This window comes from Tursiops truncatus, chromosome 13 (assembly GCF_011762595.2).
Source record: "Tursiops truncatus isolate mTurTru1 chromosome 13, mTurTru1.mat.Y, whole genome shotgun sequence".
Classification (NCBI taxonomy): Eukaryota; Metazoa; Chordata; class Mammalia; order Artiodactyla; family Delphinidae; genus Tursiops; species Tursiops truncatus.
The window spans coordinates 20609932-20637630 of record NC_047046.1 but is presented as its reverse complement, the minus strand read 5'-3'; the positions used below and the strand labels follow the sequence as shown (position 1 = coordinate 20637630).

Below are 27699 nucleotides of genomic sequence, written 5' to 3'. Positions count from 1 at the left end.
GGAGGGCTTCCTGGAGGAGATATCCATTGAAGAAAGAGGAGGAGTTGACAGGTGACAAGGAGGATGAACAGATTCATGAGGTCGGTGCCCGGCCATATCACCTCCTGAAAGCTGAAGGGATGGCTGCAGGCGCAAAGTATAGGGGAAGGACCGCCCCTCCCCTGGGGGAAGCAGCCCTCACCTGAAGGCAGATGGGTGCTGGGGTACAAATCCCCCACCTTCCTGGCCCCTTGGGGAGATGACCCTGAGATGCGTGTTCTACGCAGTTTCCCAGAGGCCCCGGCATACCTGAGCCCCAGGTGCCCACAGCGGAAACCTGCTCATTTATGCCGCCTGAATTGGCTGCTGGCTTCTGCGGGTGCTTCTGGGGACCTGCTCCCAGATAAACTGGCCCTGGAGTGCTTATCGCAGGGTCTGTGGCTGACGCCTCCCACACAAAGACGCTTGGGGGTCAGGGGGTGGCAGATTGCTCTGGGACCCCAGCTTGGGGTACCCCTAGAATCCTCCCAAGAGAGTCCTCCCCTCAGTGGTCCCCGGGCCCCACCTGCAAGGCAGGGGGATTAGGAGGGTCCCCAGAGCTGCCCGTCAGATCCCTCCCCAGACACTCTTTCCAAAAAGGATTAAATAAATATGTCCAGCAGGAGGGGGAGCCCTGGCTTTCACTGCCCGCTGGCGGGAAATTAAATAGTGCTCGTTTCTGCTGCTGTGAGCTGAGCGAGGCTGGCCAAGCCACAGGGCCGGGCCTGGAGGCGCTGCGATTGGCAGCTCGTGGCGAGCCCTAAATCAGAGGAGCCGATGAAATTTCTAATAACAGGAGCGCGACTGGCATCAGCGTATAAATAAAGTTCCCCTCTTGAAAGGCAGCTTATTCCAGCCTTGCCGCCAAGGATATTAAGCCCGGAGGACTGGCGGCTGCGGCCAGGCTGGACCAAGGCCAGAAGCCAGCTGGGCCCGGGAGGCGTGAGTTCTTCCCCGGCAGAGGCTCTGCTGCCCCTGAAACATTGCCTGGGGTGGAGCCCCTGGGCGTTCCGAGCCCTGAGCTGGGTGGGTGCATGTTTGCAAGGAGGGTATTAATTTGCGGAGCAGATTTTATCCTTCCCATTGCCCAGATGAGCACACCAAGGCTCAGAGGAATTAGGTGTCCTGCCCAAGGTCATACAGCTGGTAATCGGTCCCTTTGTGTGGGTAGGGTGGGAGAGAGGGAGGGATTCAAAGCCAGGTCTGATTCCACAACTCCTCACAGCTGTAAAATGGCCCAAACCACCCTACCTGGGATCTGGGCCACTTCCCAGGCTGGCCTCGCCCTGCTTCTCTGTTCTGCATCCAGGCTGCTCCTTAGGGATGAGCCAGCCCCATGCCTGCTCCCAGGGACCCACAGTCCAGTGGGGGTGGGGCAGACATGTCTACGGAGAACCCTCATGATCTCTTCAAATTGGCCCCAGTCTAGCTGAGTGACTGAGCCCATGTGGTCTGGAGCCAGACTGCCAGGGACTGAATCCTGTCTCCACCACACTGGCCGTGTGGCCTTGGGCAAGTTACTTAACCTCTCTGGGCTTCCTCATCTGTAGAATGGGGATAACGGTTGATGTGAGAATCGAATAAGATGATTCATGTAGAGGGCTTGGCACAAGTGCCTCATAAGCATATGTTTTCATTTCTTACCATCCATCCATCCATCCATTCACCCATCCATCCATCTACCCATCCATCTATCCATCCATCCAACAACCCATCCATCCATCCAACCACCCATCCATCCACCCATCCATCCATCCATCCATCCATCCATCCATCCAACAACCCATCCATCCATCCAACCACCTATCCATTTGCTATTGTGGCCAAAATGCCCGGCACATAATTGGTGCTTTGTACATATTCAATTCCTTATAATTAGACATGCCGCTGTGTTGCTGAGTACTGTGGGCACCGGCAGGGGAAATTTCTATTTCTTCATAGAAATAATTGTCATAAAGTGATTGTTTAAGGTTACGCTCATGAAATCTGAGGCCCCCGGTCCACTGAGGTTCAGAGAGGACTTCCCCTAGCAGGAGTCACCTCCCCTAGGGCCTGTGGGTGAGGGGAAGGGCCTTCCAGCCAGGGGGAGCTGCATGAGCAAAGGCCATGAAACAGGGAGGAACTGCAGGGAGTTGTCCTGTGAGCCCCTCTGCAGGCCAGGCTCTAGGGCAGGTCAGGAAACTAGGAGGATGTGAAAGGGCTCAGGATCCTGCCTGCCTGTTTTATAGATGGGCAAACTAAGGCCTGGGGGGAGATGAGAGCCAGAGTCAGGGCGGATCCTGGGTTTGCTACTTTCTAGCCCAGTGCTTTCCTCCTAGGAGGAAGAGCTCACTCCAGCTGGGAGATGTTCAGGCCACCACCTGAGCCGGGTGTGTGTCTCAACCCAAGCGAATTCTCTCAGCAGCCCCTGGAAGGAGGCACACGGGTCCACTTCACAGAGCAGGAAGCTGGGACTCGGTGGGTTCAGCACAGCTGTCAGTGAAGGAGCTGGGATTCAAAGCAGGAACAAATGCTGGAATCTGGGTTCACGCCCTTGGGCCCTCCTACCTGGGGAGGAGGTGGACAAATAGAAGGGGGTGATGGTGGGGCGGGGTGGTGCTGAAGGGATGGGCACACTTTTCCACTCCGTCCTTCTTGGGCCGAGAGTGTCCGCTCAGGCCCGGCCACCGCCTGGATAGATGCTCTGGCCCCTCTCCCCTTCTTTGTCCCTGCCCTATTGTCTCCAGATTCTGGTTCCATTTCAGAATCTGACTTCACAGGGCCTGGCCCTTTTGTGCAAACTGCAAAGCCCTTTTCTTTGTGATTATAATTTTTTTCTTTTTCTCTTTTTTTTTGGAATCCAAAATCTCTTGACAGGAAAATCGCTGCTTGAGGTTGGAGAAGGTTGTTTCCTCCTCCATGCGAAAGCCATTACGGGGCTGTCCAGGACGGAGCCCACGCATGTGTGCACACAGACGGTCCAACTCCCTTCCCTGCACCCTGGAAAAGTGTGTCCAGCTGTCAGGCTGGAGCCGGCCCGGCCGGAGGTAATGCAAACCAGGCCGCCGGGGGAAGCACATTCTTTAATCAGGACTCATGTCCCCGCAGCCCCAGCCCCGCTTCCATCAGGTACCTGCTCTTTCACTCGGGGTGGTGGCTCCTTTGTGGCTACGGAACAGCCCGGGCTGTGGCCTGGTGGTCCTGGGGGAGGGAGGGGTGGAGCGGGGAAGCTTCCTGGCTGGTCCAGGCCCCTCCGTGGAGCTCGGGCTGGGGGATTGGGCAGAGCGGTGCTGATGCTGCTGGGGGTGGGGGTGGGGTACCCTCTGAAGGTGAGTATGGGGAGGGGGTGCAGGGGAGAGGAAACGGGGGTCTTGGGAGAAAAAGGGAGGACAGGGAGAGAATTGAGGAGGATGGAGCGAGAGTGGGATGGGAAAGGAAGTGGAGAAATGGAGAAAGTAAGACAGAGAGAGAGACGAGGGAGCCAAGGAGAGAGAGAAGAAAGAAAGAGACAGGAGGAGGGCAAGTGGAGGATTAAATGAGGGAGTGAAAAAAAATGGAGAGAGATAAACAGAGAGAGAGGAGCAATTAAGGGAAAGAAAAGGAAAAAAGAGCCCGAGATTATTTTGCAGAAGTCTATGGGGAGGTGGCTGGAATCCGTGGGCTTGGCCTCAGACAGGCCTGGGTTTGACTCCCTTCCAGGCCATGTGACCTTGACGAGTTCCTGCCCCCTCCCAGACCTCAGTCTCCAGATCTGTAAAATGAACCTACCAAGGCTGAGGCTTCTCCTGGGGACACAGAGGAGGGTGAAAACCGGGCGGCAAGAAGGAGGCTGTGGTTACTTTGTCATGGACTCGGCCTCTTTCACAGCCCACAAGATGGGAGGATTTCTCGGCCTTGCAGGAACGGGCTGCCAGTCCTTTTGAGAGAAGTTTGATTTCTGTGTTTACTTTGGTGCTGATCCTGACTTCTAGCAGCTAGAGACTAGCTGCTTCCAAGGCCAAAAAGATTGCATGTGTGTGTGCACACGTGTGTACATGTGTGTGTCAGTGAGTTCACATTCACCATAGTGACACCCCATCCCAAGACTCCACAGCACACCAGAGTCCCCCGTCATCCCGGGGGGCTGGATTCTGGCCCCGACTGGGGAGTCCATCTCAGGCTCTCAAGCCTACTGGTGATGCTGGTGGATGGCCAGGGCTTGCTGTGGCCCAGCCAAGCCTCTGCCCTCGATCATGGGGACCAACAAAGAGAATCCAGGTTGAGGACGGTCCTGAGGATGAGAAGGGCGGTGAGGTGATGGGAAAGGCAGCCTGAGGTCAGCTAGGGCCCAAGTCACCACCCCAGCTCTGAGCTCTGTGAAACCGGTGTAGCGTCACCCTGCGGTCTGTCTCTTAGAACTGCTGTCAAGACAAGTGCAGCAAAGGAGGTTCTCTGAGCCCCACCTTCCCGGTTCCCAGCCCTGCCCATCCCACTGCACCGTCCTGCTTGTGCTTGTGTCTCCGCCTCTGGCTGTGAGCCGTGAAAGGGTGGGGACCACACCTGTCTGGCTCACCTGAGAATCCAATGCCCAGCGAAGGGGAAGTGCCTACCAACATTAGTGCCTTCCTGCTGTGCCCTTCTCCCCATTTCCAACTTTGTCCAATAATATGTGTGTCCACCTTGTCCTGGAGACCTCAGGCCCAGGGGTTTTATCCCAGCCCCTCCCCCATCCCTCTGTGAGACTGAGTGTACAAACTCGGGACCTCAGTTTCTCCATCTGTGAAATGGGCCTAGGCGTGCCCACGTTGTCTCTCCAGGTTGCAGGGAGGATAAGGGAAAGGGGAGCTCTGCCTGAGGTTGGTGGGGTGGGGGGCTTGTTCTCGCCGTTTGCAGGAGTACTGGATCAGGAGTCTGGGGGGTCTGTGCTCAGAGTGGCAACTAAGAGTCAGTGGGATACGGGGCCTCAGGTTTCTCATCTGTGACTAGCCCATCCTGTGCTCTCTCCCCACTCCCAGGTCCCCATGGTCCCTGGTCCTGACTCTGGCCCCACCGCCCCAGCTGTCTTTTATGCTCTTATCTCCCCACTCTGTTCCACAGCCTTGTCTCTGCCTCTTGCCCCCCAACCCCCGCCCCCATTCATCCCTTGTCAGAGGTCATGGGTTGGGGAGGGGCCTCCCCTGCCTGGCTGGCGGAGCTTTATCTGTAATCTAATGCTGGCCCCAGGGACAAGGGGTCAGGGGCACTGCTGGAATGAAAGAGGAGGCCAGCGAGGACTCCTCGAAGAGGGAGATGGGGGAAGGGAAGATGGTGGTGGGAGGGTCCGGGCGCGCTCTCTCTGCTCTCTGAATGCCCCTTGGCGGGCGAACCTCCAACTCCCTGGGCAAATGATTTATCCTGCCGAAGCCTCAGTTTCCTCCCCTGCACAGCAGGGTCAGAGCACGATCCAACGAGCCCTTGTGCCCCTTACGTGGCCTGACGGGTCCTTGGTTCTTACACTCCACCGGCCACTCTGGCGCCTGCTGAGAACACGGAGCCTCTGAAAGGGGGTCTGGGAGAGGGCGAGCTGGGATTTAAAACCAGTTCTGTGTGTCTCCAGGGCCATGCTTGTACTCCCCACAGCAGACTGGTGGAAGTCAAAGGTCAAAGTCCCAAACCAAGCTTTCCCGAAGTTCCAGGAGGAGAGTGAATTCTCTCCCACTCACAGAGAAAGGCTCCTCTGGGATGTTGCCCCTCTCCCTTGTGGCAGCTTGCAATTTTCCGGAGAAGGTAGCACTTGCGGTATTTACGAGGGAGTTTTATAGAAAATAACCACGTGAAAGAGGCAGGGAAGGGCATCTTTGGCAGCAGGAACAGCACATGCAAAAGCACAGAGTCATGAAGCAGGATGGTGTTTGCAGAGAAGGTGGTGGTCGTTCTGTGTGCTGGAGTGAAGGATGCTTGTGGGAGTAAAGTAGGAGTACGCGTCTGGGGAGGCAAGCCAGGCTGGGGTGCATTTCTAGCTGTTGGTGGATAGTTTTAAGCAGAGCTCCTTTTATAAAATTCTTCCTGTGGGCGGCGCTGGGCGGATACTCAATTGGCAGGGACAGGTCTAGATGCAGAAGACTAGTTCAGAGGTAGGTGATTGGGGGAGTAAACCAAGCTTGAAAGCCAGATGTTCAGGTGAGATAAGTCCAAGTCCAAACACATTTAGGGGTGAAGTTTGTGGCATAGCATCTATCAGTGGGAAGGGTGATGGAGCAGGAAAAGTTGAGGGTAATGCCCAAATCTCTGGCTTGGGCAGCTGGGGGGAAGGGGTGGGTGTTCCTTGAGATGGGGCTGAGTGTGCAGCTTCGGGGCAAGGAAAATGAGCTTAGATGGACACATGTCACCTCTGAGGAGTTGGTGAGTGTATCAGTTATCTATGACCACAATAATGCTGCATAACAAACAGCCACTAAAGCTCGGTGGAATGCAGTGATCAATAATTATCCAGCTTGTGTGTCCATGGGGTCCAGGTGATCTGAACTGGGCTGGGCTGATCTTACCTGAGACGGTGCAAAGTCCTGGAGGGGACGGGCTGCCAGCTGATCTAGGCTCAGCTTCACACATCCCATACTCCAGCATGCTAGCCCGAGCGTGTCCTTACGGCCTCGGCGGAGACGCAAAAAGCCCAGTCACGCAAGTACTTTCCAAGCTTCTGCTTGCATCATGTTTGCTAACTTCCCATTGGCCAAAGCAGGTGGCTGAGCCTAGAGTTGGGGTGGGGGGAGGGCTCTGCAAGTCACGTGGTCAAAGGCATGGATATAGAGGGGGAGAAAGATGGCGGCCAAGAGGGGGCGTCCAACCAGCCACGAGGAGAAACCAGAGGACTGTTGCGTATCCAGGACTGGAGATTTGAGTCTGTTGACCATGGACAGTGCCTGAGGCCATGGCAGGGGAGGGGTTGCCCAAGCCAGTGGTGTGGCTGAGAGCGGAGCTGGATCCCTGGGTGATCCTCTCCTTACCTGCCACCTCCCAACCCTCTTCTACATCTCATGGAAGAGAAAACCTCAGAGCTCAGATGGCCACAGAGGCCTCACCTGGCACGCATATAGTAGGTGCTCAACAAAACGCCAGCAGAAGGAACACAGCTAGGCAGGCTGGGCGATTAACCCCTTGTGGGTCAGCAGGTAAACGCTGGTGCCGATGCGCATTGTGGGAGGCAATGGAAGCAGGTATGACCCAGAGGCACCCCACCCCACAGGGGAAACGCCCACCCCAGGTCCTGCTTTGAACAAAACCGGTGGTCCATTTTCAGACCAGACCAGCATTTGACCTGAATGAGTTCACTCGTCTCCAAGGCTCTAGACCCTTCTGCTCTATCTCATTCCCTCCTCCCAACAGTCCCAGGAAGATGCAGACCTTGTACCCCTCACACACACACACACCCCTTTGCAGCTGGAGATCCTGGAGGAGCAGCAAAGCCCAAACTCACAGGGCCGGCTCAGTGGCAGAGCTTGGAGCCCAGTGCCACACGCCCAAACCTCAGCTCTCCCAAGCGCCGACCCCGGCCCCGCTCTGGGGGGCTTCGCCCTGTGTGCTGTGGCGCGGAATCCGTGGTTCAGCGGGGGAGTGTTTAATCAGGCAGCGTGCCTGGATGGTGACCTCCCACAGAGCCACCCAGCCCTCGCCCTCAGCCAAGACTGATTTCCTTGGAGGGATTTTTTTTTTTTTAAGGCAAAAAACAGCAGGAAAATCTCTCTCCCGCTGCTTCTTGTATTTCCTTTATAGTTTCCTTTGTTCTATATTTAATTTTTTGTTTTAAACCCAGTTGAAGAGGGATGGGCGAATCACCGTGGGTTATTGATTTATTATTTATGGCGACTCATACGTTGCTTTAATCGTGTCTTCTGTCCCTTTCCTATTCTGCATAGTTGAAGGACAACCCAAGGAAGTCGTTTGAGGCATCAGAGGCTCCTGTTTATTTCTGCCTTGCAACCTGTTGGAAGAAAACAAGGCTCATTTTGGGGGGTATGCTGGCTCTTAGCTTTTCTCACAGGGGCGGAGATGTGACCCTGGGCCTCAGCTGAGGCAGAGGAACAAGCCTGGGGTAACCTCTCCTTGGTGACTTGGTGTGGCCTTTGGGCAATGCTGAGGGGTGTCACGAGGCTGCTTGTTAGTCCCCCAGCTAAATGGCCCCCAACGTCTGTGTTTTCGGGTTACTCTGGCTTCTTTCCCTCCAATTCCTACAGACACCCAGCTCCCTGCCACACCTCCAGCCGCACTCATGCGAAACAGCAGCCCTCTTCCAAAATCCCAGTACAAATAATAACGATGAACAGCGCATAAGAACTGGTATTATTGAGAGCTTTGCCATAGACAAATGCCAAGTGCCTTTTATATGAATCGTCTTATTTGGACTCAGCCCCTTGAGCTGGGTTTTGTTTAGTCCCATTTTACAGGTGAAAACACTGAGACCACGAGGAGGTGAGGAACTTGCCCGAGGAAGCGGTGGAGCCAGACGGGAACCTGGTGCCACCTCTGAAGGCCGAGCTCTTATCTAGGAGCCCAACCACCTCCCTGGAGGACCCGAGCAGCCGGGCAGGGAGCCCGTGGCACATACAGAGGGAGGTCCATTCTGCGCGTGCCCAGAACCCAGGTGCTGGGCTCTGGGACCAGGAAGGCTTCCTCCTTGCTGCCCAGAGTGACGGTGCCTCCAGCACTTGGTCAGGGCCCTGGCTCCCGGCTCTCTATGGGACGCTGCTCTCTGCAGCCAGGGCTTCCTGTGCTGGGCACTGCATGACCAGGCAACCCGCAGCTTCTGACTTTAGAAAAGGATGCTTCTGGAAGCCACAGAACCATGTGTGAGTATGAACACTGGAGAGTGTGAGTGTGTACGAGAGTGTGAACACGTGACTTATGGGTGGCTGGAGGTACATACAGGGACAGCAGTCAGCAAAGACCCACTGCAGTCCCCAAGGACACTCCTGATGCTGGCTTCTGCTCTGTGCTGCAGGGCTGAGGACCCAGTCTTGCCCCGGCCCATCCCTTTCGCCCTGGCATTCAAGGATCTCACCGCACAGCTCCCTACTCCTCCCACTGACACCTTCCCACCATCTCCCTCCAAATGCCCATCTGCCTCTTCTCACATGCCACCTTTTATTTTCCCACCTCCACACATTTTCTGCTGCCCTTGCCTTTGAAGTTAGCTTTCCCACAATCTCCTTCTTTCCAAATGCTTTCCACTCCTTAAAATCCTGTTCAATTAGCACCTCCTCCATGAGATACATATGGAGAGATGCTCCCTTCGGGACTCTCAAGACACAATCTTTGTCCCAGAACGTGATCCTCACAAGGATGGGAGTTTGTCTGGCTCACCGCTGTGTCCCATGTCTGGGGCACCACCCGGCACAGGGGATGTGCCCAAGAGATACTGGATGAATCCGTGAGTAAATCCCTTCTTTCCCCTGCTGTGCCATCAGCTTCAGGAGGTCAGAAACTATTGGGAAAAGGATAAAGCGGGGCTGTTGGAGTCAACAGACTGGGTTGGAATCCTGGCTTCCCCGTCTATTAGTTGTGGGACCCTGATCAAAATATACTTCCAGGGCTTCCCTGGTGGCGCAGTGGTTGAGAGTCCGCCTGCCGATGCAGGGGACGCGGATTCGTGCCCCGGTCTGGGAGGATCCCACATGCCGTGGAGCGGCTGGGCCCGTGAGCCATGGCCGCTGAGCCTGTGCGTCCGGAGCCTGCGCGCCGCAACGGGAGAGGCCGCGACAGTGAGAGGCCTGCATACCGCAAAAAAAAAAAAAAAAAAAAAAAAAAAAAAAAAATATATATATATATATATATATATATACTCTCCAAACCGTTCTCTCTATATCTGTGAAATGGCAATAATTATACTTCCCTGGACAATTGCACGGCACATGGCCCACCCTGGCGCACCATTAGTGCGATTGACGGAAAAGAACCAGGGGCCAAGGGCACCTCACCTGGAACAATGGGAGAAGGTGTCTTAGAACCGACAGGACCACACCTCCGCCACCCCCACCCCGGCCCCGCCTTGTCAGGATTGGTTTGCACATGTGCTGAAGAAAACAGTGTTGGATATGGTGATTTCAGGCAGCCAGTCAATTAGCTGGTGTTCAGGAATCTGATCATAGCAGTCAATCGGTGATTGCCAATCTGCATATTTATTCAGTATCATTAATTATGCATCATGCAGCATTAATCCCCGTCATATGCGTGTGTGCATTCTGTGGAACAAGGCTTCGGGTCCTGTCTGGAGGAAGCTGCTGGCATGGCGTGTGCTGGGGATGAGGGACACATACAAGAGGTGGCGGCCAATTGGCGCAGAAGCACATTGAGCGCTGTTTTGCATCGGCCACAGAAACTGGGCCTGGTCTGGCTCTTTATTTAAACCTGGTGTTGCAAACTGGTGGATGGCAGGGCTGAGCCAGGCTACAGATGTGTTTTATTTTGCCTGAACAGTAATGAAAAAAAAATGGAAATAATGCATTTAGTGTGGGCATGCCAGTTTGCCAGCACCCCCACTCCCCCTCGTTGCCTCATATACCACTTACTTTACTCCCTGAGTTTCCTGCTTGGCCCCTGGGGGCATTTGAATTGGTCACCTGTAGATCAGGGTGTCCTAAGTCTTTTAAAACTTATTATCCCCCTAAGGAACTGTTTTAGACATTTTCCCCGACTTTTCCCTTCTCCCTCTGGTGAAATTTTTTTAAGATGTTGGGGGTAGGAGTTTTATTAATTTATTTTTTTGCTGTGTTGGGTCTTTGTTTCTGTGCAAGGGTTTTCTCTAGTGGTGGCAAGCAGGGGCCACTCTTCATCGTGGTGCAGGGGCCTCTCACTATTGTGGCCTCTCTTGTTGCGGAGCACAGGCTCCAGACACGCAGGCTCAGTAGTTGTGGCTCACGGGCCTAGCTGCTCTGCGGCATGGGGGATCCTCCCAGACCAGGGCTCGAACCCGTGTCCCCTGCATTAGCAGGCAGATTCTCAACCACTGCGCCACCCCTCTGGTGAAATTTTAATACCACAGATATATTGGGTAACTGTTCGTATTCTGTATGTATATCTGTAAGATTTTTTGCTTCCCAAAGGGGCAAAGTTCACCCTTGCTGAGAATGCATCCTCTAGGTTGTAAGGTCTCTCTGCCTGTCTCTGGTTGCTCGCACGGTAGGGCAGGGATAGGAAGAGGGCTGGCAATGAGGGGTTGGATTTATATAAATCATTTCTCTTTCCTCTTCCGCTGGATGAACCCTCCATATGGGCTCCACGGCTCTCCTTACTTCCCCCTAAACTAGCTCTGGGAGGTCCATATTCTACTCATGTGGTGGTGCTGCCCTCCACCCCCACCCCCATCCAAATACTCAAGACACAGATCAGACGTCCTCTCCTCCAGAGTTTGGCCAGTTAAAACAATTAACAATTGTTAAAACAAAATAGTAAGAAAACCAAACAATTAAAACAATTGTACAGAGTATTTTAGTATCAGAGGAGGAAGTCTCCTTGGGAGTCACAATTTCTCAACTTGTACTTTGCAGATGAGTAAATGGAAGCTCAGAGAGGGCAAGGGATTTGCCCAAACCTGCACAGCAGATCAGGAAGAGGTAACGGCCATGACCAGATTTTAAAGCTAATACTTCCCATCCACCCCATTTACTCACTAAGGCAGGTTTGTTCACCCTTGCATCATCTGGGCCTGGCACAGGGAGAGTCACAGTGCACATCAACACGTGAATACATTAAAGGCTCTGACAAGTCCTGCAGAAAACAAGCAATTTTCGTTTTGCGTAATGCAGCTTTCCTTGACCTTGTGTTTGATCACAGACTGTAAAACTTCTATATGCCATGTACTTGGGCACCAAAAGATAAAACCATAGTCTTAAAATAGCCCCAAACTGGAAACAACCCAAAATCCATCACTAGTAAAATAAAGAAACTCTTCTACATTCACACAATGGGATATTATATGGCAGTGAAAAATGAATGAGCTATAGTTCCTGGCAACAGCATGAATGAATCTTACTGCACAATGTTGAAGGCAAGAAGCCAGACACAAAATAATACTGACATGATTACTACTATTATTCCATTTATATAAAATCCAGAAATAGGCAATACGAAACCATGTTGTTCTCAGGTCTAAAGAAAACCCGAGGAAGTGATCTTCATCAGAGTCAGGAACGTAATGAAATCTCACAGGGAGAGGGGAGGGAGAGGCACAGAAGAGGGGCAAGCAGGTGCTTCCGAAATTTCATTTCTTGTCTGGTACATAGGTGTTTGCTGGGTAATTAATCATTAAATTGTGTTAAACTACATTTTCTGTGCTTTGCTGTATGTTAGTTATGTTTCACTATCGAGAGAATAAAAAAAGCTTGTGCTGGCTTTGGCTCTAGGGGCAGGAGTAGAGGCTGGAAGGCCAGAGGGGAGGCTGCCGCAGCCACCGAGACATGAGACAATGGTGGCCTGGACTGTGTGTGTGAGAGTGGGGGTGGGGGGCATGGGCGAGTGGGACAGAGAGAAGCAGAGGGATTCCAAAGGGACTTAGCAGATAATTTGGCGACCCCCCACCACCACCACAGCGTGCTCACCGATGCATTTGGCTTCTGGCTTTTAACCACACCCTCGCGGACCTCTTCACCATAGTCCTTGGTCATCAGAACAGGGAGGCCAGACGGGGCGCCTGGCAGGGGGCAGGATGTGGAGAGCATTGGAGAACCCCATGGAAAGGTAGCCAGGAAAAGCGATGGGGAACTGAGTGCAAAGAGAGACTGGTGAAGAGGCCATTGCTCAGAACTGTCAGCATGTGGGCCCCAGGCACCCAGCGTTCCATTAGCTGTTTCTTGGGATCATTTTATTGGCCCATGGGCACAGGTGGGGTGGCGGGCTGGCCAGGATGACCCGTGCAGATGTGGCTGGAGAAGGGGGCGGTGATCAAGGATGGACCTAACCCCGGCCCACAGGCCCCTGCCCAATCCTTATTTTCTAGTGCCTTCTCTCCCGCCTCCTGGGGACAGCCACAGTGTTTTCTGTCTGGCCGGCCATGCCTGGCTGTGCTCGGGAACACAGGCCCCTTCAGAGGTGCCCCCCGAGTCGGCTGAGCTGTCCGAGCCCTGACAAACTCTTGAGGGAAGCGGGCGTCGCAGCCCCAGCTGTGTAAATGTTTTTGGTTTTCCTGCTGAGGCTGGGGGTTGAGTCAGCGCCAAGACAAGCCTCGCTTGAGTTTTCTTTGGCAAGGCGGCCCGGCTCAGGAATGTCAGGCGAACTCTCCAAATGGGATGGTTTGTCGGTGGGACCTCAGGCTGAAAGCTGAGCCCTGGGTACACTCTGGCATCATCTAATTGCTGCATCCCAATTAGAGTCGAGAAGCGGTGGCCCGGCCTGCTCAGATGGGAGCTATTTTCTCTGCTCACCCTCCTCCTGCCGGGAGGGGCTGGGGCCGTTTAGGAGGCTCTCTGTGGGCTCCTCAAGTGGGCCTGGGTGGGAGGGTGGTTTTCACCATCCACAGGGTGATGGAGTTTTCGGGGGGGTGGGAATGTGAACTCCATTCCGGGCCCCGGCTGTGAAGTTGTGAGAAAAGCCCACGGAATCACTGTGAGGTGTACGTTTTCCTTCTTGTTGTTGAACTCCACTTGGTTAATGATGACTTGGACCTTCCTTGGTTCATCTCACAGCAGAGAAAATCTAGAGCAGGGCTTCCAAATGCAAAATCCTCCAGGGGCGGGTGAATTACCTAAATGAGTGAAGCTGGCTGGGAGTGAGGCAATACGGAGGGGTGGGGACTGGGGCAGCCTGGCGAGCTCCTGCCGCATCCCCAGGGGTGGATGCATCTTGGCTTCAGCTGACCTTGGCTCTGGCTGAATGTGATTCTGTGGTGTGGCCCAAACTTCTGAAGTTCCAAGAGAGATCCAAAAAAAAAAAAAAAAAAAATCTATATTTTATGTGAAATCCCTCAATCTTGAAATGTTGGCAACTAATTCAATTAGAAAAAAAATTGGACGAAGGGCCATGCCAGCCAAACCAAACACATCTGGGAGCCGGATGGGGCCTCCAGACCATGCATGCGTGACCTCTGGGTTCTCATTTCCTGACCCGTGACTGCAAGCTGAGGGGACAGATGGAAACAGCGACCTCATCCACAACAATGACAAGAACAAAACCCTTTTGTCTGTGCTCTGGGCTGACCCAGGTGTGGTGCCGAGCACTTTATATGCTGCACTTCCTTTCATTCTCACACCAATCTGATGGGCAGGCATCACCATGCCCACTTTACAGATGGGAAGACTAAAGTCTCCAGGGAAGGAGGTAGTTTGGCCAGGGTCACGCAGCTGATAAATGGCAGAGCAAGGATTTGATCCCGGGTCTGTCTGACTCCCAGCACTGGGCTGAAGTCATGAGATTTGCTTTCTTCTTGTTGTTGCTGAATTCATTCACTCATTCATCTTTTCTGTAAACCTTTATTGAACTCTTACTGTGCGCCAGGCACTGTGCTCAGTGCTTTGCAAGGATTAAATGAGGGAATATATGCAAAGGCCATAGAGCACGTAGTAAGTGTCCAGGTCGTTAGCTACCTCCATGGGGTGTGTCCTGCCCAGGCTATGGGGGCGGGAGGATGGAGTGTGGAGGAGGTTGAAAAATATGAGGAATGTGTAGCCTCTTCTTTTTTTTTAATTGAAGTCTAGTTGGTTTACAATAGTGTGTTAGTTTCAGGTTACAGCAAAGTGATTCAGTTTTTTATATACACATATATATATATATATAAAATACGTATATAAGAATATATATAAAAATATATTCTTTTTCAGATTCTTTTCCATTATAGGTTATTACAAGATATTGAATATAGTTCCCTGTGCTATACAGTAGATCCTTGTTTATCTATTTTATATATAGCAGTATGTATCTGTTAATTCCCTACTCCTAATTTATCCCTCCCCACCTTTCCCCTTTGGTAACCATAAGGTTTTTTTCTATGTCTGTGAGTCTGTTTCTTGTTTTGTAAATAAGTTCATTTGTATTATTTTCTTAGATTCCACATGTAAGTGATATCATATGATATTTGTCTTTCTCTCTCTGACTTACTTCACTCAGAATGATCATCTCCAGGTCCATCCATGTTGCTGCAAAAGGCAATATTTCATTCTTTTTAATTAGCCTCTTCTTTTGAAGGTGCCCAGCCTTGTGGGTCTCAGCTAGATGCTTCATTGACTCTATCCATGAATCCGGGATTGACTCATCTCTAATCTGTGAAATGGGTACAATATGGACCCAATCAGAGTCACTGGGCACAGAAGTTCAGCTCGGGGTGGCAAAGCTCTAGATGGTAAGTACTAGGAGGAGGCGTTGCTCATCTTGGTCCCCCCAGGGGCAACGGTGTTTCTTGTGAAGGTGACTAGCCAATTTGGGAAGCGGAAGCCAGCCAGCCCTGCAGTATTGAGGAGGCAAAGTCGGGGGTCAAAGATGGCACAAGCTGGGGCTCTGAGTCCTTCTCTGTGGGGTCAGGGGAGTCTGGACAAAGGTCCCCAGAGCAATCTGACATTTACAGTTTGCAAAGCACTTTACAGTTTGCAGGGCCAGACGGTGCAGCCAGCTCTCCCCCGCTCTCAAGCATTCGCTGGCTCCCCTTTGCCTCTTACGTTGCCCACAGTGAGCCTTGGATGAGTTTGAATGTGTGAGTGCACATGAACAAGACTGGGCCAGTCCTTAACCATCCACCTGGTCATGGCTTCAGCTCCACGTGGAGGCAGTTTGGATGGTGTTGGGTGGAGAGAGTCCAGAACCTGGCATTCTGGTAGAATTCCAGGGGGATCCAGGAATTAGGGATGCCCTGTAGAGAGGAAGGTCAATCCAAGTGCTGACTTCTGGGTTTTATTTTGGTCCCATTTCACGACAAGGATTCCTGCTGGGAGAATACCTTCACAAGCTCGGGCTGCCATGACAAAATTACCACAGACTGGGTGGCTTACAAACAGACATTTATTTCTCACAATTCTGGAGCCGGGAAGTCCAAGATCAGGGTGCCAGCATGGTCAGGTTCTGGGGAGAGCCTTCTTCTGGGTTGCAGACTACCCACGTTTCGCTGTATCCTCACGTGGCAGACCCAGGAGAGGAAGCAAGCTCTCTGGTGACTCTTATAAAGCCAGTAATCCCGTCATGAGGATGCCACCCTCATGAACTCATAAATCCTAATTACCTTCCAAAGGCCCCACCTCCTAATACCATCCCATGAATTTGGTGGAGCGGGGGAGGGGAGACAAACATTTAGTCCATCACAGGGAGGGAGATCCCTCAGGCTAGGGGGTGAACACCAATCTTGACAAAGACACCCACCATATTTTATGTTTATTGAGTATTTATTATATAATGGGCACAATGGAACTTCACTTGCCTATCATACCCATTCTACAGAAGGGGAAACTGAGGCTCAGAATGATGTCATTTAACAGATGAGTGGTGAAGCCGTATCTTGAACCCAAGCCTGTTTTCATCCAGACACTGCTTTTAGGAGCACATCCTGTTTACCCACAGTCCTCGACAAAGCAGACGATACTGCCACACCCACTTCACGGGTGGGGGAGGAAGCCCATCTACGGGCCCACAGCAGTGCAGAGTGGACCCAGGACTCAGGTCCTCTTCCCAGCATCACCATCCCACAGCCCCAGCCCCCTGCCGTGGCCAGTTCAACCAGTGCCTCCCATCCACCCATTGGATGAGGTTAAAGCCTCATGGGACGTGAACTATCTAACTAGCAGGGTTTCTAAGGGCTCCCTGAAGCCCCCAGGCTGAGGGTGTGCAGGGTGGGCTTGTAGCCTCTCCCCAGGGGCTGTTCCAGAGCCCGGAGCGCAGCTAGCCTCCAGAGGTGGGTGATTTGGAATCAGAACACATGGCTCTTGCTGGTATGTAATGAGCAGGGAGTGAGCTGGTAGATATGCTAATTTCATTATTCATGTACATAATTATAATCTAGAAGTTGGCAGCTTTCTAGGTAATGACAGGAGGGAAAGGGAAATTTACCTAACTTTTGTAATATATGTGTAGTATTATTTAACTCTTAAATTAAGGGACTTAATTCATTGCACGAGGCCCACAGATGTGAGGCACCGATGCAGAACTTCGCCATGTCTCTCCACCCAGTAATCCTCCCTTCCTTCAACAATTAACCACCATGTGCCAGGCCTTGTGCCAGTTTGAGGGTTGCTAGGTTGATGGAAGCCCAGTTGGATGCCCTCGGCATCTCATGGTCCAGGATGCGGATGAGTGAAGCAAGAATTTGACAGCGCGACGTGAGAGGGCAAGATGCAGGAAAAGCAGGGAGTCAGAGGGCTTCCTGGAGGAGGAGGCATCAGCACTGGTCTTGAAAGGTGATGAGTAAGAGTTGTCCATGCTGAGAAGAGAGGAAAGGCATTTGAGATGGGCGGTAGGTAGCTTGGGCCAAGGCCAAGAGGGGAGACCCTGCGACATTTTTGAGGGTGCTGGGCTGGAAAAATGGGAGGGAGGGCTGGCGTATGGCTCTGAGAACAGGCCTCTCCAGATTCAAATCTTAAAAGCAGACGTGCTCAGCCTCACTGGGCACCCCTGCGTGCCGGTTGCTGATGTGTCTGGGGCCCATCCTCTCTCCCCACCCCCCCCACTGATAAAGCCTGGGAAAGGGCGATGGCAGGGGGGCTCTTTGAGGCCCGTTTGGTGCCTGCTGGCCATTGGCGGAACACCCAGCTGGGGGAAGTGGGGCTCAGGCCTGGAACAGCCCTACAACGGGCGAGTTTGGAGCTCAGCCCTCTGAACTGGGCGGGGGCATGTCCCGGAGTGGGGCCCCTGCTGTCCCCAGCAGCCCGGCGAACAAAGCCAGCTTTGGGCTTTCACCCAGCTGGATGCGGGGTTTGCAGAGGGGCCTGGTCCCGATGGGGGTGTGAAATTCTTGATTAGGGCTGGCCATGGCCTGCCCCCTCCCCACATTCGGAGGAGAGGGAACAGCTGCACAAACACAGGCTCAGGCAGGGAGGCAGCCGGGCTGTGAGAAGCCGTCTGTCCGGCAGCCGCATGCCCCACGCCCCATGCTGGCGCTCACGGACGCTTTCCTGGGAGAACCTGCATGTGTGTGGCGCTTGGGCCTGCGTTCTGGTGGCCAGGAGGGTGGGAAGGTCACCGCTTGTCTGTGCGTGCACACGTGGGCAGAGGTGCACGCTGAGAACGTGGCTGAGTGTGTGGAACATATGTCAGATTATGGGTGTGTTGACTGTGGGTGCACATGCGTGTGTAAATGCAAATGACTGGGAGCATGCGTGAGTGTGGGTGTGTGCACTAAGCACACGTGTATATGCACGTGCACATGGGCAGTTGTGCAGACGCACACATGCAGGTGGGAGTGAGGTGTGGCATGTATGCACATGTGTGCTTACACTGGCACATGTGTACAAGAAGTGGATGTGAGCACGTGTGTGATTGCTGTGGAGGGTGTGTGGGTAAGTTAGGCTGTGTGCGTGTGCGTGCATGTGTGATTGTAATGGCCCGTGTGTGTGGAAGGCATCGGTGTGTGTGATCGTATTTTCTGTGTGCATGTGTACACATGTGTGAGATTGTGTTGGCCTGTGTCTATGTGTATATATAAGTTATAGTGTGTGTGTGTGTGTGTGTGTGTGTGTGAGATGCTTGCCCTGGAAGGAGAAGGGGCTTATTTGGCATGTCATGGCAGCTGAAGGTCTGAGTCAGGGTTCAGGGCCCATGTGCCAACCACATGGAATGTCACCACCTCCTGGAGTGCCTGTTCCCCCTGCTCGGCCGCTGGCATCTCCTCCAAGGCCCCAGTTCCTCCCTCTGGCTAGTCCTCTGTGGTTGCGTTCCTTGGAGGGAACGGTTTGTTTTCCCTTCCAGTCCATCCTTCTATAATTGTTTCCATGTATTTCCCTTGATTTGCAGTTTGCAATCCATCCCCGCCCTCCTCCACTCCCCTGCCCAGGACCTAGCTCCATTCTGGGACCGCAGATGGAGGGCCCGCAGCCGGGCAAGGAGACAACGGAGCTAGGTGAGGACCACGACGCACAAGGCGCCTCTCCAGTCACGGAGCCCTCCCAAGTCTGCTGGAAAGCTAAGACTTACATGAAACAACAGGACCCTGGGATCTATTATGTCCATTGATTAGACAATCTGCCTGAGGCTCCTAGAAGGTGGGCAGCTGGCAGAGCCCCTGGGAACCCCAGCTGGGATGGGAACTTAAACCCGATTTCCTAATCCATGCCCCATCATGCCTTTCCCACTGCCTCATGGACCCACCTCACTGCCTGCTTCCTGGCCACTCTTTCTCCACCAGACCTTCCTCTCCAGGAAAGGGGAAAGGATTCAGGATGAGTTTGCAGTTCTGCAGGTTAAAATGGAGACCAAGGAAAATTTATACGATTCCACTTTCCGCTTCTCTCTGGATCCCTCACTGAGCCCGTAATGTATTCCCCCTTCTTGCTAACACACTTTTTAAAATGTTAATAGACTGTAAATTACTTTTCTTTTTATACTTCTTAAAATAAGCGTTTCCTCTTGTGGATGGCAAGGCAATGCTGGAGTTACGGGCTTGGTTTTATTACTGTCGAGATGAGATGGACTGGAGAGAGCTCATACAGCTTTTATAGGAACTATTTTATTTATAAGAATTTTCCTAATGTCAGATGGATGTGACGTGCCTGGTTTCCTTCTGCCCAGCCTTGACAGAAGAGGGGAATATAGCATGGCTGGGGCCTGGGTCAACGTATCTTTGCCTTGGAAACTCCAGAACTGTGGATGGAATCTGTTCTTTAGCAGCCCTAATACAATCGTCTTCTAGTTTCTACTTGCACACTTCTGGTGATGGGGAACTCACTTCCTACCGAGACAGCCAGTCTCCAGTGAAAGGTGTAACTCCTTTCCTACATTAACATCACTTACTGATCCTAGCTCTGTTCTCTGGAACTAGAGAGGAAATACTAGTGTCCCCACAGAACACTTGGGAACCTCCCAGGGATTTGAAGGTGGCCACCATGCCTTTTTCTGCACCTTCATTTCTCTGCATGAAATAGCTCCCCTGGTTCTTTAAATATTTCTCCCTCACTTCATCATCTCACCCACCCTCCAAAACATTCAGATGTTTTTCCTCCAAGGTCAGAAGGATTATTTTAGCTTCTCTTAATTACCAGGACCAGCATTTCCCATTACCACTCCTGGGAAATCCCAATTCTGGTCATGTTTGTAAAGATTACCTGCTCAAATGAATTTGGGGAATGCTGGGCTAAAGAAATAGAAACAGGTTCCTTTGCAGCAGGACTTATCAGAGCCTTTATACAATGAATACACATGGCGACTCTCCAAAGTGGGTGCAGTAGGCAGCATATTACAAACTCAAGAGACTTGGAACTATGGATTTTTAAAAGACATCCCAGAGGGTATGTGTACCCAAAACTGTTCTGAAATGCTCTACGGTGGTGAATTTCAAACAAAAAATAATGTCCGTTAGCTTATAGAAAACGAGTACGTTGGCTCCGGCATAACAGTTCCCTGTGGTGGTCTCTGCTTTATGCAAGGATGGCAGATTCTCAGCTTGGCGGTGGGAACCTTGCCTCCCCCGTGCCAGGTTCAGTTTTCCTGTTACTAACCTTTCAAAGTCACCTCCAGGCTCTGTCCTGCTGGGAAGCTATGGTTTGGGGCAAGTGGGTTTGGGCTCATGGGACAAGTCATGTTAGAAAAGGAATCCAGCTCCGCCATGTATTACCTATGGGACCTGGCAATGACGTCACCTCTCTGACATTCAGACTCCTCATCTATGATCTGGGATTCATCTCAGAGCCTCCTTTGTGGGGCAGACGGAGCCTGATGCCTGGCACAGAGGAAATGCTTGAGAAATGTCAGTGGCTCACTCACAGCTTTCAAAAGACCTCATCTGGTGCCATCTCCTCCCAAGCGTCCTCACTCCAGCCAGGTTTACCTTCCTGCGTGGCCTCAAGTGTGCCAAGCCTGCCGCTACCTCAGGGCCTTTGCACACAGTGCCCTTTCTGCTTGGAACACACTTTCAGGCTGTATCCTCATGGTGCGTGGGAGATGCTCAATAGACAATGGCTGAACTGCTGTGAGTTGATGGCCCTTACATATCTTCCCCTCTCCGAGGCCACCCAGCTCATGCCCACAGTCTGGCAAGGCCTGAAATCTGCCGTTGTCCTGCCTTGAGAGAGCAAGCAGGCCCTCGCACACATCCACCCCGAAATGCCCATTTGAGCAGCTCTCCGGAACCCCTGGTGCAGGGAGGCTGTCGGTTGGGGGTTGGCAGCCACACACCCTGGCCACCCAACCCAGCCCATGGCCCCTGACAAATGCAGGTGATGTGATCAGGGCAGATTGCTGTCCCTATCCCAGTTGCCCGTGCTGGCCACCAACTGAATCAATCTTGAACAATTGGCCACAGGCTTGTTTCCTTAAAAGTGATGTTACCTCTATCTCCGACAGGATGTGATGCAGGTTCCTCATTTTCCCTTTTCAGCTCATCAGAGCAAGGGTGTGCACCACGGCTGAGATAATTGAATCTTCTTTAAACCAACAGTCTGGAAGGGGGGTGGTCTGGCCTCCCCCGGGCTGAGCTGGCCTCCTATCATGACCCCGTGAGGCCAGTCTGGGGCATCTGCTGAGAACAGGGCAGTGTCTACGACCCCAGAGGCTCTGCTCACCCAAACGTCACCTGCCATTGATCTATAGCATACGCGATATTCCATTGTTTGTTGAGGGGGCGTTGGGGTTGAGAGCCCAGTGGTCTGGGTTCAAATCCCAGCTGGACCACTTTAGAGCTGAGTGATCCTGGGAAAGTTGCTTAACCTCTCTGTGCCTCCATTTTCTGGTTTCTTCATCTGTAAAATGGAGGCACTGGTCGTATCTCATGGTTGTATGTAGAAGAGTACCTGGCACATAGTAGGTGCTGTGTCAGTGTGGCCACTATTACTGTCAAGAGCCCCCTTTTTGGGGGGTGGGGTCGTGGGCAGAGTTGGGGGGGTGAGTTTATGGAGGCTCTATCTCCTTCGGGAATTATATTTTCAAGTTAACCTTTCGACCCTTTAGGCTGATGCTTCTGGGAAATGGGTGAATCCAATAATGGCTGCAGAGAAACAGAATTCAAGAGACAGAACTTGGGACCAGAAATGGTAAAATAGCATGAGTCATTTGGACCAACCCTCTTGCTTTTCAAATGGGGAAACTGAGACCCACAGCAGAGTAAGGACTTGCCCAAAGTCACATGGGGAGATGGTGATAAACTCGGTAGGAACCTAAGACTTAATGAAAATTGTCAGGATAAAGAAGATGCATTTATTGAGCACTTATTCTGTGCAGAGCTGCTTGCGCTGTTTTAACCCTCTCCACAGCCCCATGAATGAAGTAAATCTGGGTGCTGTCCCCATTTCTCAGACGGGAAAACTGAGTCTCTGAGGTGGTTCTGAGCAGCACTCAGCTTGCAAGTGCGGAAGCGGGATTGGTGTCTCCAGTCCAGATCTAACATTCATATCCATTTGGAGGGGCTTGGAGGATGGAGTGAGGCTGGAACCCCTTCTGTAGTTACATAGTAGACCATCTGCTTCCCTCAGCTGAATAGATGGGGCTCCAGCTATGTGGAACCATGACTCCCAAGTGGAAACCTTACCCTTCAGCAAGGATTGGTCCCCTTCAGGAAGAGGAAGCCCTGGGGGTCTCTCCTGACAAGCAGATACTCTTGTGTGGGCTGGACCAGTGGGGGTTTCCTCCCCAAAGAGACAGTTAAGGCAAGGAAGATAATTTTCTCTTTCTTCCACAGCATCTCGATGTCTGTTGGGAAAGCCGGGACACAGCAGGCGGGAGCAGCATTGCCTGATGACGCCTTCCTGCCCACCGCACCCTCCTGTAGGGCCTTTGTCCACACCGGCCCTGCTCATCTGCCAGCCACGGATGCCCTCACGTGCGGGGCACACCGGCCCCCATGCAAATCTAGCCAGGCTGATCCCTGCCCCAGCAGCTGAAAGTCTCCTAATAAACAAGTGTTGGTTTGCCGAACAGGAGAGACCCTTGACGTCAGGGGTAGAACTTTCTGGGAGGAAAACACTTCATTTCCAGGGCAAGTGTTGCTCAGTTGCTCTGAGACTCAAACATGTTCTCAGCCTCACTGTCAGCAGGGCTGCAGGACACCAACCACAGGAGGAGGAGGCAGCATGGGTGTGTCCAGCTTCTGGGGCGTTGTGGGGTTGGGGGGCAGCTCAAAGAGCACTGGACCAGGAGTCCTGAGACCCAAATGAGAGAGCACTAACAACAACAATAATAATAACGATAACCAGATGCTTGTTCATTTATTGAGGGCTTACTATGTACCGGGCATGGTCGGAACATCTGGTGCACCCAGCCCTTTGAAGAAATTTTCTACCGTTCCCAATTTGCAAAAGGGGAAATAAGGCTCAGGAGGTTGGAGATGATAGGAAGGCTTCCCTGCGGAAGTGGTACTCTGCCTGGAGTCTGAAGGATGAATTAGATGTTAAGTAAGTGAGGAGGGGGAGGGAAAAACATTGTAGCCAGCAGGGACAGCATGTGCAAAGGGCCTGTGGTGGGCATAAGTCTGGTGAGGCTGAACCCCGAGAGGAGCAAGTTCCATGTGTCTGGAGGGAGGGGTACTGTGGGTTACAGGGAGCTGACAGGGGCTCGTCCCTGTGGCTCCTGTGGGGTTTGGGCCTTCATTCTAAGACCTCAGAAGCCATGAAATCTTTAAAGAAAGATGTGACAGGCTCAGATCTGGGTTTTTGAAAGCTCCCTCTGGTGACCCCAGAGTTGGGTGGACAGTGGCCTCAGGATGGGAATGCATACAGCTGAGACTTCATGTCAACCAATCTTGCCCAGGGCAGCCCCAGGGGGAGGCTGGGACCTGCATAGCCTGTTAGGAGGCAGGGAGCCAGGAGCCTCCCTTACCCCCAAGCTGGTGGGCTCATTTACATGATCCCAGCTTAATTCTCCCAGGGTATGCAAATGTATGCAAACCACGATCCAGGAGAGGCAAAAATAGCAGGGCGCATTAGCATCCCCCACAGGAATATTGTTTTATGCAAAAGACGAGCTTGGGGCCTGCTGAGTGGGCGGCAATGGAAGATGCCAGGGAGTCCAACCTCCTGGCCTGTGCCCTCCAGGGTCCCGGCCAGGTCCCTGCTGCCAGGGAGGTTCCAGGGTCCAGGGGCAGGTGGTGGACGGAGGGCCCTGGCTGCCCAGTGTCCAGGGCCCAGGTAGGGTCTCCAGGCTGGGAGGACCCCTGACCTCAGGGCCGCACTTACCCTGGCCTGGCCTCCACCCTCTGACGGTCTGGCGTCTTGTCTTCCTCCCTCCCATCTTCCCCGTCTGGTTTCTCCCCCGTCTGCTCTCTCAGCAATCTCAGCTTCCTCTTTGCTTCTCTCTGATCTTTTTTTTTTCTCTTCTCAGCTTCCTCCAGCCCTTCCTTTTCGGTGGCTTCTCTCTGCCCAACCTCCTGGTGCCTCTCCCCTGAGAATTCGCTCTGAGGTCCTTCTCTTGGTACTTGTCTCTCTCTGGGTCTCCAACTCCAGCACGACTCTCTCTGTCTCTGTGACTCCCTGTCCGTTTTTCCTTATCTGTCTCTGAGATTTCCTGTCTCCCCTTGTCTCTGTCTCTCCATCTCTCTCTGCTTCTGTCTGTCTGTCTGTCTTGATATGCATCTTTCCCTGCCTGCTGTCTTTCTGGCTCTGCTGGTCCCTCTTTGTTTTGTTTGAATTTGTTTCTCTCTGTCTTTCTGGCTCCCTTGTTCTCTTTCTGTTGCTGCCTCTATGCTGTCTCTGCTCTTTCTACTTCATGATCTTTCCGTGGCTTTTTCTCTGTAGTTCTCACCCCAGCATCCTCTTCCTTCAGGACATCCTGGAGAGCATTCAGGAACAGGCAGCAGCATCCCTGAGCTCATGTCTGGTCCAGGACCCATGTGGAGAGGTGCAGGGACCCCTCCACACACCTCCAAGTTCCAGTGGGCACCAGACCCCTGACTGCAACCCAGTCCAGCCAGCTGTGGAGGCCAGTCTGGACAGCTCTGGGTTTTGGGAAGAGGCTGGGTCTTTCCAGATCCCTGGAAGCCTAGGTCTGGCTTAAGTCAGGTCATACTGGCTGGGAGTTGCCTGAGACTGGGGTACTGGGGAGAGAGGGCAGGAATCAGCCAGATCCTCTCTGGACAAGAGCAAGTTCTGGCAACAGACACTTCTCAGCTGTGCAACCTCTGTAAATGGCTTCCTCTTCCTGATCCTCAGTTTCCATCTCTTTAAAATGGGTTGATCCTGGTGTCCAAGCCTCAGCCTTGTTGTGGGACTGGCCAGCTGCATTGGCATCATTTGCGATGTGTAGCGACACTCAGTAAATACTCTCTACAACAGTTATTGTTATCATCCTCGCTCCTGTGGTTCCACTTAAGCTCTCTGTGCCTCAGCCTCCTCATCTGAAAAATGGGGAGAGTAGTTCTCACATCATTGGGCAGTTGTGAGAACTGGATGAGATAGTTGCAAACTTGGTACATAGTAGGTGTTCAATAAAAGGCCTATTTTCTTTTTCTTCCTTCTTGGACTAACTCTGTGATTTTGGCAAAGCGCCTGCCCTCTCTGGGTTTCAGTTTCCTCATCTGGAATGAGTGCAGCACAGAACACCCTTTCAGACTGGTTTTGCAACCTCTGAAGTCTTTTGGTCACACTATACTGGACTGGGGTTCCTGGGCTGGCTGCCAGTCGGCGGCGACTCCACAGTGCCACCAAGTGGTCACCCAGGTCAACATGGTGCAGGCTTTGGGGTCTGGGGCTGGGGGCAGGAGTGGGCCTGACCTCTGTGACCTTGACAGAGCCAACAGGCCCATTACACAGAGGGGAAGAAATCTGCCTAAGGGACCACGGGCTTGTGGTCCTGGAGCTGCCTCAGATTGCTGGGTGACCTTGGGTCAGTGCATTCCCCTCTCTGAGCCATGCTTTCTTCCCCACATCAGACCAGAACAGAAGCCCCTCCGGCAGCCATGTCTTCCATCCTCGTGGCCGGTCCAAGGCTACATTACCTTGATAGTTCACATTTTTATTAGGCCCCTACTCTGTGCTATGGACAGGGCAAACAACAACAACGACTATGATAATAATAGTAAGTCATCATCAGTAATGAGAGCTTATTCTAGGTCTGGCCTTATGCTAAGCATCTGATCTGCACCAGCTCATTTAATTAACATGAGGTAGAACTTTCTAAGAACTTTACAGAAATTAAGTCGTTTAATTCTCCCAGCAAAGTGAGGCTCGGGAAGGAGAATTGACTTTTTGTCATTAAATGCGTTCACTATGTTTTTGTTGAGAACCTACGACGTGCTTAGCACTGGGCGCAGTGGTGAAGAACACAGATTCAGTGGTAGCCCCCGTAGGTTCACAGTTTAGTGGAGAGACACACAGTAAGCAAAGAAAACAGCAAGGAATACAACATTGGGAAACATAAGAGATCTAAAGGAAAAGAACAGGGAATGGTGAGAGAGAAGAGGAAAGAAAGCAGGAGAATCAGGGAGAGACAGCTTGGAGAAGGTGGTGTTTAAGCTGAGGTCCAAGGGAGGATTAGGAAACTGCAAAGGGTGGAGTGTAGAGGCTGCTGCAGGAACAGCCTGTGCAAAGGTCCTGCGGCAGTGACAAGTTTGCCCCATTGAGAAACTGACAGCAGACCTAAAGGAATCCTCAAACCCAGGGTCACCTCTGCACCTCCAGATTCCCAATGAGGTTCATATCGTGGGTCTCAGAGTCTGAGAAAATCTCCAGGGAGCTTTAAAGAAAAACTTATGCCTGGACCCTCCCCAGGGCAATCCCATGAGACTCTTTGAAGGTGGGGCTGGCTCAGGTAATTATTTTAATCCTCTGGGTGATTTCAATGGGGCAGACTGGGGGTCCTTCAGACTCCAAGGCTGGGGTCTTGCTAAACTTTCCTGACCCAATGGCTGGGGTATGCACAGGGAGAAGGGTTCCTCTTGAGGAAAATATTTATCAATAATTTTCCCCTTGGTAGGCCCAGCTCTGCCCCCTGGATAAGACTCTGTGTAGAGTCCTGGCTTATCTCACAGATGCCATGTGACCATCATGCTGATGAATTAACCATAAGGGCCTCCTGGGGTAATACTTGCACTATAATAACCCGCACAGAGCCAGACCAGCTCCCCCAAAGGGCTATCCAAATAGGGCAGCCTTAGGCAGGCCCCTCTGAGCTGTGCCCAGGACCGTCTGTCTTCCTCTGGCCATTTCTGGCCCCCATGGGACTGCCTGGCTGGAGAAAGAGATTCAGGTCACATTGGGGCTGGGGGAGAGTGTGCTGCAATGGACTGGCAATGTCTGCCCTGGGTGCAGCTTGGAGTTTTTGAGTAATCAGTGCTGGTTTACTCTATCTAGCTACATTCAGGCCTAGCAAATGGGGTCACCCCCACCCCCCAGAGAGGCAAGAAGGATCCAAGCCCACTCTATCACTTACTAGTTGGGCAGCCTGGTGAGGCACTAACTCTTAGAGCTTTGTTTTCCCATCTGTAAAGTGGGTTCACTGATTATATTAGTTTTCTAGGGCTGCCATAACAAAGCACCACAGACTGGATGACTTAAACAACAGAACTTTATTTTTTAACAGTTTAGGAGGCTGGAAGTCCTGGTGTCAGCAGGGTTGGTGTCTTCTGAGGCCCCGCTGCTTGACTTGTAGATGGTTACCTTCTCCCACTATATTCACAGGGTCTTTCCTCTGAGAATGTCTGTGTCC

The 27699-nt window shown here is 52.4% G+C and overlaps 1 long non-coding RNA gene across 3 annotated transcripts; it reads left to right on the top strand.

Annotated features, from left to right (window-relative positions):
• Positions 1–6326: 6326 nt before the first annotated feature.
• LOC109552570 (uncharacterized) lies at positions 6327–24176 on the top strand. 3 transcript variants are annotated; one of them, XR_012325243.1, is made up of 6 exons: positions 6327–8798; positions 9274–9379; positions 15124–15277; positions 18868–19115; positions 22015–22097; positions 22742–24176. It is a non-coding gene; the product is annotated as an uncharacterized lncRNA (long non-coding RNA). The 3 variants fall into 3 exon arrangements; XR_012325244.1 differs by having other exon boundaries at positions 18868–18973; positions 22742–24175; XR_002179387.3 differs by lacking the exon at positions 9274–9379 and having other exon boundaries at positions 22742–24148.
• The last annotated feature ends 3523 nt before the right edge of the window (positions 24177–27699 follow it).